We start from the raw sequence: 16879 nt of genomic DNA, 5'->3' as shown, positions 1-16879 counted from the left end.
GAGTATTGTTTCCATAAAAATACCAAAAGCATTATTTAATTTTTATTTCTATTGTGTAGTTAATATTATTCCTTTACATATCAATTTTTCTGGTCAAATCTAATCATCAACTTAATGACTCATTCAGTGCCTTTCATGACACCTTTGTACTCACAAGCCTGGGTCCAGATATTTCACAAAGGTCTTTCAACAGCTGGCCTTTTTTACCTTTCTAGCCAAACTGAAGGGACCTGTTCTCCAAATACTACAGCCCTTTCATGCCCCCATGCTAATACAACCTCTTCCCTTTGTGGGGAAGTTTCTTTCACTTCTGCCCACTTTATGACCTATCCCTCAAGACTGGAATCAAATGTCACCCATTCGCTCTACTTCTTCAGGAAGACTACATCATTTCTTCCTTCATGTTTCCATATTACAGGGTACTCATGTGCTATTGTAGTATGGTTAACACACCTATCTTTCTTGAGAGACCATAAATTGTGATGACATGAACAATGCCTTTCATCTGTTTCCCAAGCATCTGGTCCAAATAGTAGATTACATAGATAATTTTTAAATAAAGAAACAAAGTCAAATTTCATTTCATTTAGTAAGAATTTTTTCAAAAGATCTCTTTGTAGTTTCTACCACCCTTTAGGAAAACAGATTTTTTTTTTGGCAAATCAGAACAATTGAATATAAGAAATAAGTTCAGCAAAACTTTAAATAACTTTTACTTTATTTCTGACACTACATAAATTTACCCTAGAAATCTGAGAAAACACACAAGTACAAAAAAAAAACAAAAATAAATAATAACCCCATACCCCAAAGGATAACCATTCTACGTTTTAGTATACTTCCTTCTAGTGTTTTAATTTATTTATATGATAGAAATTATATTGTGCAAGTATTTTATAAGTGTCAGTGTTTTAAATAAGATTTTTTCATATCATTAATAAAATTTTCAACATAATTTATTAGATTTATACTCTGTGCTCTTTCCTATGTTTTACTATTTTGAATAACATTAGGAAAAATACTTTTATACACAAATTTTGGTGAACATTTATTATTGCCTTAGAATGGGACTATGTGTTTAGAACTTAAATTATTGGTTATGAACATTTTCAGGTTCTTAAATTGATTTTATTGACAAAAGCTTTGCCCCATTTTACAATTCCAATACCAGTAGAGGAATCTGTTTATCCGACCATCTCTTCACCACATAGAATATTATCTCAGTTGCTTTTAATCTGTGATAATTTGTTGGATGGAAATAATTTTAAAATTATTATTTTAATCTGCATTTTATTAATGGCTAATAAGAATGGATAAATGTTATTTCTATTAGCTATTTATACTTCACGTGTGCATATTTTCCATTCGCTTCCTTCACTCTAATTTCAACTGGGTCTCAATGTTTTGCTGGAAGTGTATGTGCTTTTTACAAATTGAGGATATTAATCTTTTATCACTTAAATATTGTTCTCAATATGCAATCTACTTTTCCATTTTTTGTACATTTTGATATCCTAAATGGGAAAAAACCTTATTTGGGGAGAGGTCACAAACTCCTTGAGGAGGTTATGAATCTCTAATTAGAAAAATGAACATATGCACACACACATTTGCAAACAATTTTAAAGGGTTTATGGACCTGTTGAATTTTATCTATAGACTCTTTAAGTTACATTACTCATTCATTACTCTTTCATATGGGTCTTAACTACCAACCCAACATGGTGATATAAAGTCACTGCAACTCCTTACCAATTTTGATGTGTGAAAATTTTAAGTACATTGCATGTAGTATTGCACTGGGAAAAGGCAATGTGCAAAGGTAGGAAGAAAATATTTTAAAAATAAAAAAACCTAAGTTCTCAACCTAATTCTGTCACTAGCTAAATGAGTTGAAAAGGCTACTTAATCTTTGCCTGCAGATCTTTGTCTATAAACCATGCACATATATGTGTGTTCACTCATGTGTGTGCATGTATATGAGGTGTAATGGAAAAACTAACATTCTCTAAAGTGCTCTCTATTTCTAAAAAGTACCTATATTATATAGCAAAGTGGTGTTCTGTTATACAACAGTTTTATTTTGAAGTCTTCAAAGATCATCCTGGAGATAAGAAATGTAAGCTCCAAACAACACAGCTGTGACTATTCAGAACTCCTTAGTTACAAGTAGTTATACTATCATTTCATGGTGCCATTAAAAATGCATTGTCACCATAGTAACTGCAGCATTATAAGACACCAAATTTTTCCTTCAAATACTCATGCTGGGCAGCATACATTGATTTGTATAATAGTTGCTTCTACCTTTTATTTTCTTAACTGAAAATGCATAGCTTTCCCTTGCTTCTTAGTTTGTTTTAACCATAAAAAAACTATGCTTTTAAAGAAGCCAAAGCAGAGTAGGATTGAGGGTAGGAGGTGGGGATAGGTAGGGGGAAAATGAACAGCCATACTTAAACAACAATAAATATAAAAAATTAAATTAAATTTACTATAAAAAATAAATAAATAAACCAAGAAAAATAAGTAAATAAAACAGAAGTAAAAAAAGACTCTGCTGGAACTTCCGGCCAAGATGGAGTCATAGGTGGAAACACTGTGCCTCCTCACACAACCAAGTTTAAAGACAACAAAGTTTTAGTAACAAAAACGCAACCAAAACACAGAAAATTGAACTACACAGAAGTCTGACAACAATGAACTGTTCAGCCAGACGGGTAAGAGGAGTGGAGCCAGCAGCAGAGCGGAGTCAGGCAGGAAAGATCCAACGGACCAACCCAGGCACGCAGGCATCCTTGGCAGATTCCACATGTGGGATAGCAACAGGAGGACCCAGTGAGGGCACAAGGCGGCAGGCTGACCGAGGTCACACATTAGCACGAAGATAAACCAGGAGGCAAAGGAGCAAGCAGTGAGACAGACCATGCGGGCCCCAGTGGTAGGAAGCAGCAGAGGGGACCGCCATTGCCCCTCTCTGACCCCACCCCACATACAGCATCACAACCCAGTGACTGAGTTGTCCCACCCTGGTGAACACCAGCCTCTGCCCCTCATACGTAACAGGCACAAACAGTCCAAAATATGGCTCAAGAATTCAAAGCCCCAGAGCCAATAACTCTAAGCGACCAAGAAATAGCGAACATCTCAGATGCACAGTTCAAAACACTGGTGGTCAGGATGCTCACAGAACTGGTTCATTTTAGTCACAAATTAGAGGAACAAATGAAGGCTAAACTAATTGAAATGAAGGGAAATGCACAGGAAACCAATAGTGATGGAAAGGAAACTGGGACTCAAATTAAGGCAGTGGACCAGAAGGAAGAAAAAAATGACCAAACAGAAAAGAATGAAGAAACAAGAATTCAAATAAATGAGGAGAGGCTTAGGAACCTTCAGAACATCTTTAAACATTCCAACATCCAAATTATAGGGATACCAGAGGGCAAAGAGGAAGAGAGGCAAGTGGAAAACTTATTTGAACAAATAATAAAGGAGAACTTCCCCAGTCTGGCAAAGGAAATAGACTTCCAGGAAATCCAGGAAGCTCAGACAGTCCCAAAGAAGTTGGACCCAAGAAGGAACACACCAAGGTACATCATAATTACATTAGCCAATATTAAAGTGAAGGAGAGAATCCTAGAGGAGAGAGAAAGAGAAAGCAAGAGAAAAGGGGACAGTCATCTACAAAGGAATTCCCATCAGACTGTCAACAGATTTCTCAAAAGAGACCTTGCAGGCAAGACGGGGCTGGAAAGAAGTATTCCAAGTCATGAAATCCCCATCAGACTGTCAACAGATTTCTCAAAAGAGACCTTGCAGGCAAGAAGGGGCTGGAAAGAAGTATTCCAAGTCATGAAATCCAAAGACCTACATCCAAGATTGCTCTATGCACCAAAACTTTCATTTAGAATGGAAGGGCAGATAAAGTGCTTCTCAGATAAGATCAAATTCAAGAAGTTCATCAGCACCAAGCCCTTATTATATGAAATGTTAAAGGAACTTATCTAAGAAGAAGAGGATAAAAAAGATGAACAGTGAAAGGACAGCAAACTCGCACTTATTAACAACCACACCTAAAACAAAAGCAAACTAAGAGGACACCTAGATCGGGAGTGGAACCATAGAAATGAAGAACACATGGAAGGTTAGCAACAGGGGAGTGGGAGGAGGAGAAGGGGTGAGAAGGTACAGAGAATAGCATAGACAGTAGGTAGAAAATAGATGGGGGGAGGGCAAGAATAGAATGGGAAATATAGAATCTCAGGAACTTGTGACATGTGGACATAAACTAAAGGGGGGAATGATAGAGGAGGGGGTGTGCAGGGTGGAGGGGGATAAAGGGGGAAATAGGACTACTATAATGGCATAATCAATGAAATATATTTTTTAAAAACGAATCTGCTTTTGAAATCTTTCTGATACTTGGAAATATAAAGTACCAGTTGTCAATACTGTCACTGTCCCATACATTGTGAAACAAAAAGTGTTCCCACTCTAGACAAAATTCTAATTGTAATTCTCCTCCCACCACCATTTCATCTTATTTGTCCTGATTTTTTTCTCTCTGTTTCCCTCTCCTTTTTTGCTCTGTTTTTATTTTGTTTTGTTTTTTTTTACCGACCACTCCTGACACTCTGTCATTTGCACATCCTGTATTTTATCTCTCCTTAGAAGGTCACTAAGAACCAAAATATAAGTTGACTTGAGAAATAAACTTACAAAATTATCTGCATTTCAACATGGAAATCTTGAAGGCTACAAATCTCTGAAGACTCAAAGAAATAAAGCTTTATTCATGAAATAGACAATATGGTCAGTAATTTGGGATACATGAGCCCAGCCTCATGCCCCCTCAACTAACCCTAGACAAGCTACATTCTACTCCATTTACTTTTGAGGTCTTTCTCTTTTTTTTTTTCATTACAATGTGTTTGTTAAGTTGTATCTAGTACTTTCCTGGGCACCGAAGTTACACAAGCCAATGAAATATCCAAGTACATAGCATATATTCCTATATAGTTCAAGGGAGACAGAAAACCAGAAGATACACAAAGATAAATTCAGCCCTGAAGGTCTAAAAGAACTTTCCAAGTAAAAGGACCTACTGGTGCCAAGTCTTGAAATCAGGAAGAATTCTACATGTTTTTGCAATAGTAAAAGGCTGGTGTATATGAAGTGAAGAGTATATGAGGTGAAGATTGGTCCAAGATGAGGTCAGAAAAAAGTATGGGTCAGCTCCTAGAAGATCTTGAAGATGGAAATGAGGAATCTGGATTTTACTCTAAATCTAATGAAAAGTCAATGGAAAACTTCAAAGAGGAGAGTGAAATGACCTGACTTATTTTTTTAATGGTCATTACTTGTTTCTATATTGAGAATATACTGACAGGGGTGTCCAACCTTTTGGTATCTCTAGGCCACATTGGAAGAAAAAGAGTTGTCTTAGTCCATACATTAAATATACAAACACTAAATGAAAACTGATGGGCCAAAAAAAGGTTTTAGGTAAATATATGATTTTGTGTTGGGCTGCATTCATTGCCATCCTGGGCTTCTATGTGGCCAATGGACCATGGGTTGGATATCCCTGTCAGATGGAAGGAAAGAAAATAGATAAATTTAAGAAAACTGTAATTGCCAAAGTTGTAATGGCCAAAGTCAAGTATAATAGCAGTGGTAATTGCCAGCAAAGACAATGGCATGGGTATCAAAAGCTTCTTCTTTTTCTTTTATGACAGCCTTTAAGTAGGAGGTTAAAAAGTTTTATTCACTTTCACATCCCCTCAAATGTCCTCATGACTGCCATTATCTAACCCAGATTCTGGTGGGCAGGTGAAAAGAACACAATCATACCTCTTCTATTACAAGCCTTATGTGTCCAACTCAGATTTGGTTAAATTCTAAAGTGAAGCACAAATCACAATCTCTCAGAACTTTTAATAAACCATAATAAGCAATGATTATGACTTATACAAAACAAAACAGAGTTAGAACCAAGAGAGAAACCCAACATTCCTACCTCCCAAAGTGTAGTTCTGTTCACTAGGCCAAACTTCCAGTGATTCCAGATGTTCTACTTTATCTCTATTCCAAAAATTCTTATCTGTGCAGCAGCCATCCAAAAAGAATACAATAAGTGAGTGAGGTGGTTAATTAACCTTAAGGTGAGAAAGTTTAGCAGAAGTTGGTCATTATTGTTTTTATAAAACTCTATTCCTGAGTAGTGTCTATATTATGATACCTTTATGTGTAATCATAGAACAATAGATTGTTAGAGTTGCAAAGAAATCTTAGAGTTTATTCTAGTATAACCACTGACTGTAGAAATTGGTAAAATAAAATAATTTTGCCATAATGCATACTAGAATCAGGAGCTAAATGCTAACACAGTTGGTACCTAACCTCATATGGTTGTATTCAGTCCTTTTACTTACCCCTTTTCCAAAAGTCTAACCTATCCCCCACCCTCACTTTCCTGCTTTATTGGCTGTATTCGATGGGCATCATTGTAACCACTCTCTTACACATGTGTTCAATTATCTTGACTCTGACTCACTTTGTCATACTCTAAGCCTCAATCATAATTAAATCCAACTTTCCACCTGATGTGGATCCTGGCCTGTGGGATCCATGCATGTTGTGGCTGCTGGTGAACAAATACACACAGACAACAGAAGTCCTGTGGAGAAAAAGGGACAGCATGGCCACTCTCTGAGAGAAATAGGAAGAGAGGGCAAGAGGGCAAGAGGGCGAGAGGGTCCCAGCCCCTGTCTGGACAGGCTTTTATTGCTTCTCTGGGTACATTACATGGAGGATGGTCCTCATTTACTATGCACAGGTTCACTACAGGTGATCACCCTTTACAGATAACAAAGGAAATAATGTTGCTAACTATTTCAAAGAGAAGGATGTTACAGAGCAGGGGGAAATGTGGTTAAACCAGTTACACTCCATACTTGGGAGGCTTAGCACAGACTTTAGGAAGCTACAGTAAGTACTTGCTCCCTCAATTCCAGGTGAGGGAGTTTTAGCAAAAGCAAGTCTCATAACAGTCTAGGTACAATGCAGGCCTGATTCCCCACGGGAAAACCTCTCCACAGGCATGGTCCTGTGTGCCAACTCACACACACCCCTGGTTTTCCACGTGAGTGCTGAGCTGCATTTCCACGCCATGTGAAACAGTTCCCTACATCTACCTACTCCAGACCTAAACTTAAGCATCTGAATCCGTCTGGATAAAAACACACCATTGACAGGTCTCAGTTAAGTGTAGATACACTAACCTCAAAGGGTCTCTTGTCCTTCCCTGTTATCCTACAGAATTTCCATAGTTAATTTATCTCCCACCCTTCAAAACACACCTCTCTTAGCTTTAAACTTTACAACTCCCTACCACCTGTATATCTTCACCTTAAGAAAATTAAGTAAACAGAAGAGAATTTTGAAGCACTCCCCACGAAAACCGCCTGCTTATCTTCAAGTGTACCCATATATCCTGTCTTCCTTTGTGTTATAGAGGAGGAACTCTCCCGTGTATCTACTTCCTTCCTTTATTAATTAGATTCCACCACTTCTTTCTGACTACAGAACATTGTTCTTGCACTTCCTCCACTCTGCCTTGATTCATCCATTTTTCCTTTCTACAAGAAATACTTTTGCATTTGCTCATAATTCCACTATTTAGGCTGGGCTCAGATGGGCAGTTCCTCTGACATGTCCACTTCTGAGGTGACTCATATGGCTTCAGTCATCTGGTAGGTCAACTAGAGCTAGAGGTCTAGCATGATCTCACTCCTGTCTAGTGATTATCTAGGGCTGTGGGCTGTAGTGTCTCAGTTCTATTCCACATGGCCTTTCCAAGATGATAGAGAATTCCAAGAAAATGAGCAGAAACCACAAGATCTTAAGACCTTGCTGAGAAGTCACACATCACTTCCACTGTATAATATTGTCCCCAGTCCTTGTCAGTGACAGGAAATAAGACATTCAGAAGCTCCAGGCCCTGATTCCCACAGCTTTCCCACCTCACTGAGACCGTAGGGGATTTTATCACTAGTGCACACGGATAAGATGTCCACCCCTTGACCAATCACTGCAGCCAAAAAGGTGGCAGATTCCATTGAAGCTGCCACCTCTTCACACATACACACACTGAAGAGTAAATGTTCACTCAATATGTTACTTGGAAAACACTAAAGGGTCTAGGTCTTCATGTCAGCTGGTTCAGGAGTAAAAAATAGTCAACAAACATTCAGTGCTACAAAGTCAGAGATTGAATTACTGTTTTTTTAAATTTTATTATTTTAAAGACTTTATTTGTTTATTTCTAGAAAGAGGGGAAGAGAGGGAGAGAAACATCAACATGTGTTTGCCTCCCACATGCCCCCTATTGGGAACCGGGCCTGCAACGAAGGTATGTGCCCTGACTGGGAATAGAACCAGCAACACTTTGGTTCATAGACCAGAACTCAATTCACTGAGCCACACAGCCAGGCCTAGATTGAATTACTTTTAATGCAAGAAACAATTTTAACTATATACTACTCATTTTCTCTTTAGTTATCAAGTAAAATATTATACCTTTTCTGCTTTCTACATCTTCAATAAGGGATCCTAAGCAGGTTATAATAGACTAAAGTTTCACATAAAGATCTATTTAACAGTAAATTGAAAAACATTTTGTCACATTAGTTTTCTCTGGTCCCATCCAGTCATAATATATGAGTACATATATATATTTCTGTTATATTATTAATATATACAAATGTTCAATTAAATGTTTAATAACATTCATGAAACACAAAAGGGCAAGAACTTTGTATCTTTTATGCAATTAAATTGTAAACTGAAATATAACTATTTTGCCTATCACCGGATTTCTGTCTCATGTAATGTGAAATCAAACCCTTTAGGCTTTATATAAGTTACTGACTCCATGTTTTTCTTTTTATTTTGATCTTAAAATAGGAACCAGTAATAGTTTGGGTTCACTAAATATGTAAAGGAAGCCAAACCAATCACTATCCATCTTTAAATGGTAAGATTTACATGTAACAATAACTGTCATATAAAACAGGTAACCTCCCAACTTCTAGCTGTACATGTTATGTATCCTCAGGCATTTACTTCTGCCAATAAGCAACTTCACCACCATACACAATACTTTTCAAGAAGAGAAAAAAGAGTTAGCTATGATTTCTGGGTACTTGATGATAAGAAAGATCTCTCTGCTTAGAATAGGAGGCACCATGACCACTGGAGGGTTTTTCATTGCTAGTAAATTACCAGGAAGGAGAGAGACCATAAAACTACCTTCTTTTACACCCTCCCTATCAAAAATGCCTCTTTTCCATGCCTTGTTATACATCTGTCCAGGAGAATAACAGAGAAGACCAAAGAGGAAATTAGTATAATGTAGAGAAACAGAGAGATCATTTTAGATATCTTTGAGCTGGAGTAATTGTAACATAACAGACCCAAGTGGGGTATACAATATACTCTTGCCAAAAGGATCCCCCGCTAGGTTTGCTATGCCCGCCACGAAAGAAAACACATCTCTCAATGCCAGAGATTTGTGAAAAGGAAAGGAAATATTTATTTAAAGCTATACAGACTTAGAGTAATGACTTTAATGTTTTCATTAAAATATTGAAGTCCTTTAGGATACCCACAAATGCACACCGTTCTTCCTTCTCCCTCTGCCCTAATCTGGGGTACCATATCTCAGGAAAAGAAGTAGAAGTCTGTGATTTGGGCTCCTGGCACCATCAGCTTTGTAACTGCCATGATCTCCAGTTATTCTGAAGCCACGTGGCATCTTCTCCTGGTCCACCAGCAAGTGTCCTTGCACCCCTTTTCTTCCAGGCAAAGTCTCTCCTGCTTCCTAAGCCACATGGCAAAAGGGAGCACTCCGAAGTGCTCACTAGTCCTCACTCTCACTAAAGCTGCAGGGTCCCCACTCTGCTGAAGCTGCGTGGTTCTCTTCTCTCATGGCTGCCACTTCAGGGTTTAAATCCATGTGCCAATTTCCTCTGCAGCCCAATTTCTGACTCCTTCCACAATCAGTTATACCTGGCAGCATTCCTGTATCCTTCCAGCTTTTCTGGACTGCCATAATGAGTCTGGGCAGGTGTGGCCCCATGACATGGAGCTAATCTTCTCCAAGTTCTCACACAGGCATTGCCAGCAGGGAGAGCTGCCCCTCAGTTACATATTGGGTGGAAGTCACTTCCATCCCCCTGGCTCAAAGCATGGCCACAGCTATTTAACATATCTATGAAACAAGTTAAAGGTTATAGGTACATTAAATGACCATGCCAGAGGTTAGTTGCAAAGCTGTGGCTGTACAAAAGAGCTCTGCGTGGTCCTGTTCCATGTGTCCCTTCCCCCAATTCAAACCTGTGGCAGGGAGGGGTGAGGACATCCTATATATTTTTCTACTATTTCCTGGACACCTTGAGTTCTGGACCCCATTCCAAATCCCTATTTGGGCCCCCCACTCTTGGCTGCACCCTGTTACATAGTCACACCAAGGCTCATCTTTTCTTATCCCTTTCAAGGAGATGATTGCTTGAGATAACCCTGCCACTCTTTTCCTATGAGCCATTCAAATGGTAGTTGGTCCAGAGCAAATTTTAAACAAAAAGTGTAAAGCCCTATCAGCAGCTTAAGGGCTTTGTATTCTCGTCACTTGTATTGTACTTATTACTGAAATACTCACATTGATAATTCAAGAAAAACTATGTGGCACATGAGACAGAAATAGACCTAAGCAGAGACCTCTCTGAAGAGGGCTGCATACCTGTTCTAACCACCTGGAGAACCACAAATGTCAGCCAGAGGAGTTGATCCGATTTGAATATCTTTCCCCAGTATTAGAAGGCTTTGGAGTCTTTGATTGTTGGTTGGTTAATTGATCAGTTGGTAGGCTCAGCATTTAAAACTATGAGTAAAAACCATGCTGAAAGTGACTGAACACCTAATGGAGTGTATTACAAAAAATACAGGAATTTATTGAGACACAGACACAGCACACACAGACACCATGCCACTAGTATGGGTCATCCCACTGTTCACCACCAGTACCTCTTTACTGAGGTACTGGGGGAAGTGCTAGCCAGGAGCAGCAGAGGGAATCATGCCTATTCTGGCTTTGTACAAATCCTTTTTTTTCTTTCATTATCCAATGTATATAATTTACTAATCCTCCTTTACCGGCATACAGAACCACGTTCATTCTACATCAGTCACTTCCTTTCATCAAAGTTATTGAATTTTCTTGGTCTGAAATCTCCCAATGTTCAGATTCATAATTTTTCAACTATTAGAGCTTTTATTCAACTGCCCATAGCAACAGGCACTCCCCTCATTCCCACACTGCACTCACTGCAGGTGATCGTAAGGACCACTACTCCTTCCACACATGACAATAATTAATTTATGGGCTAAGTGCAACCACGAGGACATTTCTCATTACTCAAAATTAAAATCACTTTAAGATTTCTTCCTCTGTCAAACATACCCACCCTTCACATTTGTTGTTGAGCAATTTCAGGCCAACTATTAAGGGCATCAAAAAAGTACACTATATGAAGTGGGGTAGCTAAAGAACTTATACACATGACCCGTGGACATGAATAATGGTGTAGGGATTGCCTGCAGAAGTGGAGGGATGCTGGGTGGAGGGACAGAGGGGGGAAAACTAGGATACCTGTAATAGCATAATTAATAAAATATAATTTAAAAAGAAAAAAGCACAAAACAAAATTTATAAATTAGGGAAATCTTATGTATTTTCCAAATCTGTTCACTGTAGCATTCACTTAAAGAATTTATTATTCTAACCTCTTTGAATTTTTAAATTATTTAATTTACATGCCTTATTTTAGAATCTCACTATTATTAAACAAAATTAGTTTGCTACTCTTTCTAAAAATAAAATTTAATTCATTTACAAATATTCATTGCCTATAAGGTTCTGGTACAAAGAGCAACACCCTCAGTGAGAGGTGCACTAGAAAAATGTGTGCTCACAACAAACAAAACAAGAACGCTTGTCCATCTCACCTTGACACTATCTACCACCTCACAACAACAACCTAAAACTTTGTGGCTTCAAGGAACAATGATTTACTCTCTCTCATAATTTTGTGGGTTGCCTGCATGGTCTTCCTTTCTAACCTAAGTTGCTCTTGCAGCTGTAGTCAGATGGCAACGGGAGCACCTGCCAGATCCCAGATGATCTCACTCACAAGTCTAGAGCATTAGTGCTGGACCACTTCCATGTCACCAGGTTCTCTACAACCTTCACATGTTCTGTTTGCTCTTCCAGCCTTTCCCTGCTCCCTCTCTACTTCCTTCCATATAGGCACCATTCTGTAAAATCCCTGTATAATTAATTCTATTTTGGTGTCTGCTTTTGGGAGGACCTGGATTAACAGACTAACTCCCAAAGATGTATAAATTAGGAAGTGATTAAATAATGAGTTTTCTTGGAGGATTTTCTCCTTTGTTTAGTTTGAAATGTTTTAAACTTAAGAAAAGTACAAAGAATAACATAATAAACACTTATGTACCCAACACCTATAATGAACTAAATTAGCACATTTTGTGTGATTTGACTTAGATACTATTGTTCACGAAGATGCCTACTGAGTTAGACAAAGCATGAATGGATTAGTGTTCTAATTCTCAAATATATACTGCTTTGTTCTTCCCCCCAAAATACATAGGCTCTACAACAAATCAGGAAAATTAGTTGTCTGGTTTCCCAGTGTTTAGAATAACAAAAAATGCTAGAGGATTACAAGAAACCATCCATAGTACTATTCATTCCTTTTTTAAAATTTTTCGACCATTTGTTCATGAGCTTCCTTTTAAAGATCCCATTAAATAGCTCTGTAAAATTTAGCCTAGTAGTTCAGCAGCATTCTTACTTATCAGGTAGGAAAATGTAAGCTTCAGTATACCCACTCATGTATACTGAAGCTTACTCATGCGTCTTGTACTGACTCACAGAGTGGAGTACCATGAGTGCCCCTACAACCATTACTTTTAAGTATAGTTAAACCAGAAAAGCTTTAAAGACCTAGATTTCCAAATAAAAAAGAACATCCACCAAAGAAAGTATGTTTGGAAGCAATGCTTCTACTGTGTTTTTTTAATAGCAGAGGAAAATAACATTTTTCTCTAAATAGAAAATTACATTTTCAGAAGGCTTTAGAATTCTTCCTTTAAAAAGAAATGTGTTCTGCTATGATTGAGGCATAATTTTTATTTCCAGCTCTGTACCAGTTATAAAAAGACACATTTACTTCTCTCTGAGTCTTTTCCCCCCTTCATTCACTCACTTACATACACAGCTTCTTACTAAGAAACACCCAGGCATCTAGAAGTAATCCATTATCCAATTATGTTGACCGTGTAACACTAAAATTCCAGAAATCAAAATTTAATTCACATCTGTTTGGAATAATAATAAAGGTGAATATCACTTTTTAATTCCATACCACTCAAGATTTTTCTAAACACTGTTCAAGGTAGAGTTTTAGGCAGCTTTCCTTGAACATAATTTCCCCCTGCTTTCTCATTAGGACATCCCTGAAAATGGAAAACAAAATGGTTATAAGTTGAAGAACATGGATCTTTGTTCATAAATATGTCTGTCATAAGCTTGGGTTATTCAACACAGACACAACTCTGCTTCCAACTCTTCTGTGCTGTGTTAAAGGCTAGATTTTGCGCTTTCTTCTGGGAAATTTTACCATTCTGCTGAGTTTCTTCCATCTATGGCAATAGGATTGGATATATTCAAGAAACACCAAGATGACCAAAACTCAGAGATGCAGCCAGGAATCTCTGGTGACACTGCCCCCCCTGACAGAATCTTTCCTCCAAAGTGCTGAAAAATCTGTGTTTAGCCATTTTGAGAGCAATACCCTCAAAGGTTATTATCTTAGTTCACCAGAGCTACTATAACAGAATACCACAGAGCAGGTGGCTTATGAGCAACAGAATTTTATTTCTCAGTTCTGGAAGCTGGAAGTCTGATATCAAGGCACCAGCATGGTCACATTTTGATGAAGGCCCCTTCCTGGTTCATAGTTAGTACCTTCCTGCTGTGTCTTTACATAGTAGAGAGGAAGCTGAATTTCTTAAGAAAGTCCTCCAAGGCTTCAGATGAAAGCAGATACTCATCTGAGAAACATGGATTGAAAGGCCTTTGGCTTTTTCCATCTGGTTTGTTCCTCACGCACAGGCAGGACTTACTGATCCCCTGACAATGTGCAGCTATATGCAGTGTACCAGCTTCATGCAAAATAATCCAATGGCTAAAGAGAGCTACATAATTTGGATAGCCTAGAGTAAAATGAAAACAAAAGACCCCTTGTCAGAATGTATTAAGAATTTCAAGATAATGACATGAGTAAATGAAACCAAGCACAGAGCCCTGTAAAGTTGCACATGTTGCATGCCTGTGGAGTCGGTCCTGCAGCTCCTCCTCTCTACTGTGTCAGTCAGCAATTCCTTTCTGCCCCAGGGCTCTTACTCTGTGGCATTCATATATGGGCATTCTGGAAGACTGAGTGAGTTACAACTCATGCGACAACCCTGGAGCAGTGGAAGATGGGAGCTAGTGAATAAATGTCACCCTCCTCTGTCACCCAGGTGAACGATTCAAACGTGTATTCTACATGGCTCCTCAGGGAGTCCAGTAGGATCCAGATTTAGGTATCTACAGTGGTAAAGGGGCTGATAATGAACCCATGAATCAGTTTTCCTCCTTCCCTCCATCCACACATAAGTATGTCTCAGACTCTGCTCTCAGGCTTAAACAAGGGCACACTTTTGGTAAAGCACTTTGTAAATACCTGGCTCATCAAAGCTCTCTCTCTCTCCCTTTCTGAGTGGCAAGAGTTGCTGACCAGAAAATAGATATGAGAATCAAATTCTGACCACAGTCCAAAAGAAAAGAAAAATAGAACGTTATGTTCATTCCACCCTTCTATCTTAGTTCACTCCTCTCCCCAACCATCTACACCATATATTTGTATTTCTTTAAAACATATTTGTTTCTTCTTTGATACAAAATTCTGGAAATTCTAGTTATTGAAGTCCTGTTTTTCCTGACATTCATTTGTCCCTTATCCTGTAATAACCTCACCAAGAGAGAAAACATGACCATGACTCAGGTTCTAAATGAGGAAGAAGAGCCACATGCATTATTCTACCAATAATACAATAAACTAATTTAAAGAAAGTAAAGCACTCCCAAGACACCACTTAAAAAGAATAAAGGACAATTGGATTCTTGGCTAGCTAAAAACTACATTCTGATAACTATAAAAAATTATATATTTTACTTGCTTTATATTATATGTTACAGATTTAGACTTAGCTCTCCCAAAACAGTATCCTTTCTTTCATATATGTTATTCATCAGCCTCTCTAAGGAGCAATATTAGAGCAGGAAAAGTGTACAAAACAGTCAACTAACCTTGGCTGACCTTCCAGTCTGAGTTCTGTTACCTAATAGAAGCCTACCCCTAGGCAAATTTTAGTAAAAACTCGATAATTCAATAGGGTCTATACTGACACTATATCAGTACTGATACTATACCAACATCAGTTTTGGATTTTTCTGTATTACTGAGTTAATACCACTAATAGCATAGATACAAAACATGTCTCAAATTTTATCATCAAATATGAAATTCTTTAATTCTTATTTTCCAAATTACTGATATGATCCTCAGCTTCATCTCCTCTACTACCGATTCCCTATAAATCAGGAGTGTCAAACTCATTTTCAACAAAGGCCGCATCAGCCTCTCAGTTGCCCTTATAAAGGGCCGAATGTAATTTTAGGACTGTAAAAATGTAACTACTCCTTAACAGTTAAGCAAGAGCTTGGTGCTGCTGCTGGGTAGAAACAAGGTGCTGGGCCAGATAAAACAAGGTGGAGGGCCAGGTTCAGCCTAGTCCTTGTGTTTGCCACCTGTGCTGCAAATTATTCTTCATTTAAGCTAATGTATCCTTCACTTCTGACTGGTTATTTTTTAGTTTCTATGTCCTTTTTTAAGCTGTTGAAGTTCTCACAAAGTTCCTTAAGCATCTTTATAAACATTGATTTCAACACTGTTTCTGGTAGTTTCCTTGCCTCCATTTCATTTAGTTTTTTTTCTGAAGATTTCTCCTACTCTTCCATTTGGGACCTCTTTCTTTGTCCCTGTTTCTTTTTCAGATATCCCTCCACTGGGATATCTGAAAAAGGAACAGTAGATACAAATATTCAGATATCTGAAAACTATTTGAATATTTTTATCCACTACACATGGGTGTAAGACCAACCCATTCTGAGTTAACCTCTCCTACCAGTCTAGATGTGACATCTTCTTTAAATCCCTGGTTGTAGGACTTCCATTCAGCTAGATTTCTAGTGGCTCTGAATGACGGTTGTTCTGTAGTTTTCATTTTATGTGGTTGTGAGAGTATTCAATTACCACATTTACCTACAATGCCATCTTGACCAGAAGTTCCATCAACATGGCCTTTATGGAAATCGAATACATGCATGAAGAGCCCCTATAACCACATGCCAAGCAAATAGGTGCCTGTCATTTTCCAATTCAGGACTTCTAAAGACAGGTGGTTCTCCCTTTTTAACACATTTCACTTAAGGAATGCTGACAACTCTCCTGCCCACTCATCTCACTCAGGTACATCTGCCTCATCCAATAGGGAAATATGCTGATCTATATCTGTGCATATATAAAATTTAGTTGTGCATATACAACCTAGTGTTTGGCATACACAACTATGCATATATTTTATATAATACACATATTAGATGTATATAATAATATATATCACATAT

The sequence above is a fragment of the Sturnira hondurensis genome, unplaced genomic scaffold, assembly GCF_014824575.4.
Source record: "Sturnira hondurensis isolate 20B ecotype Veracruz unplaced genomic scaffold, ASM1482457v3 Scaffold0012467, whole genome shotgun sequence".
Taxonomy (NCBI): domain Eukaryota; kingdom Metazoa; phylum Chordata; class Mammalia; order Chiroptera; family Phyllostomidae; genus Sturnira; species Sturnira hondurensis.
This window is presented reverse-complemented; position numbering follows the sequence as displayed.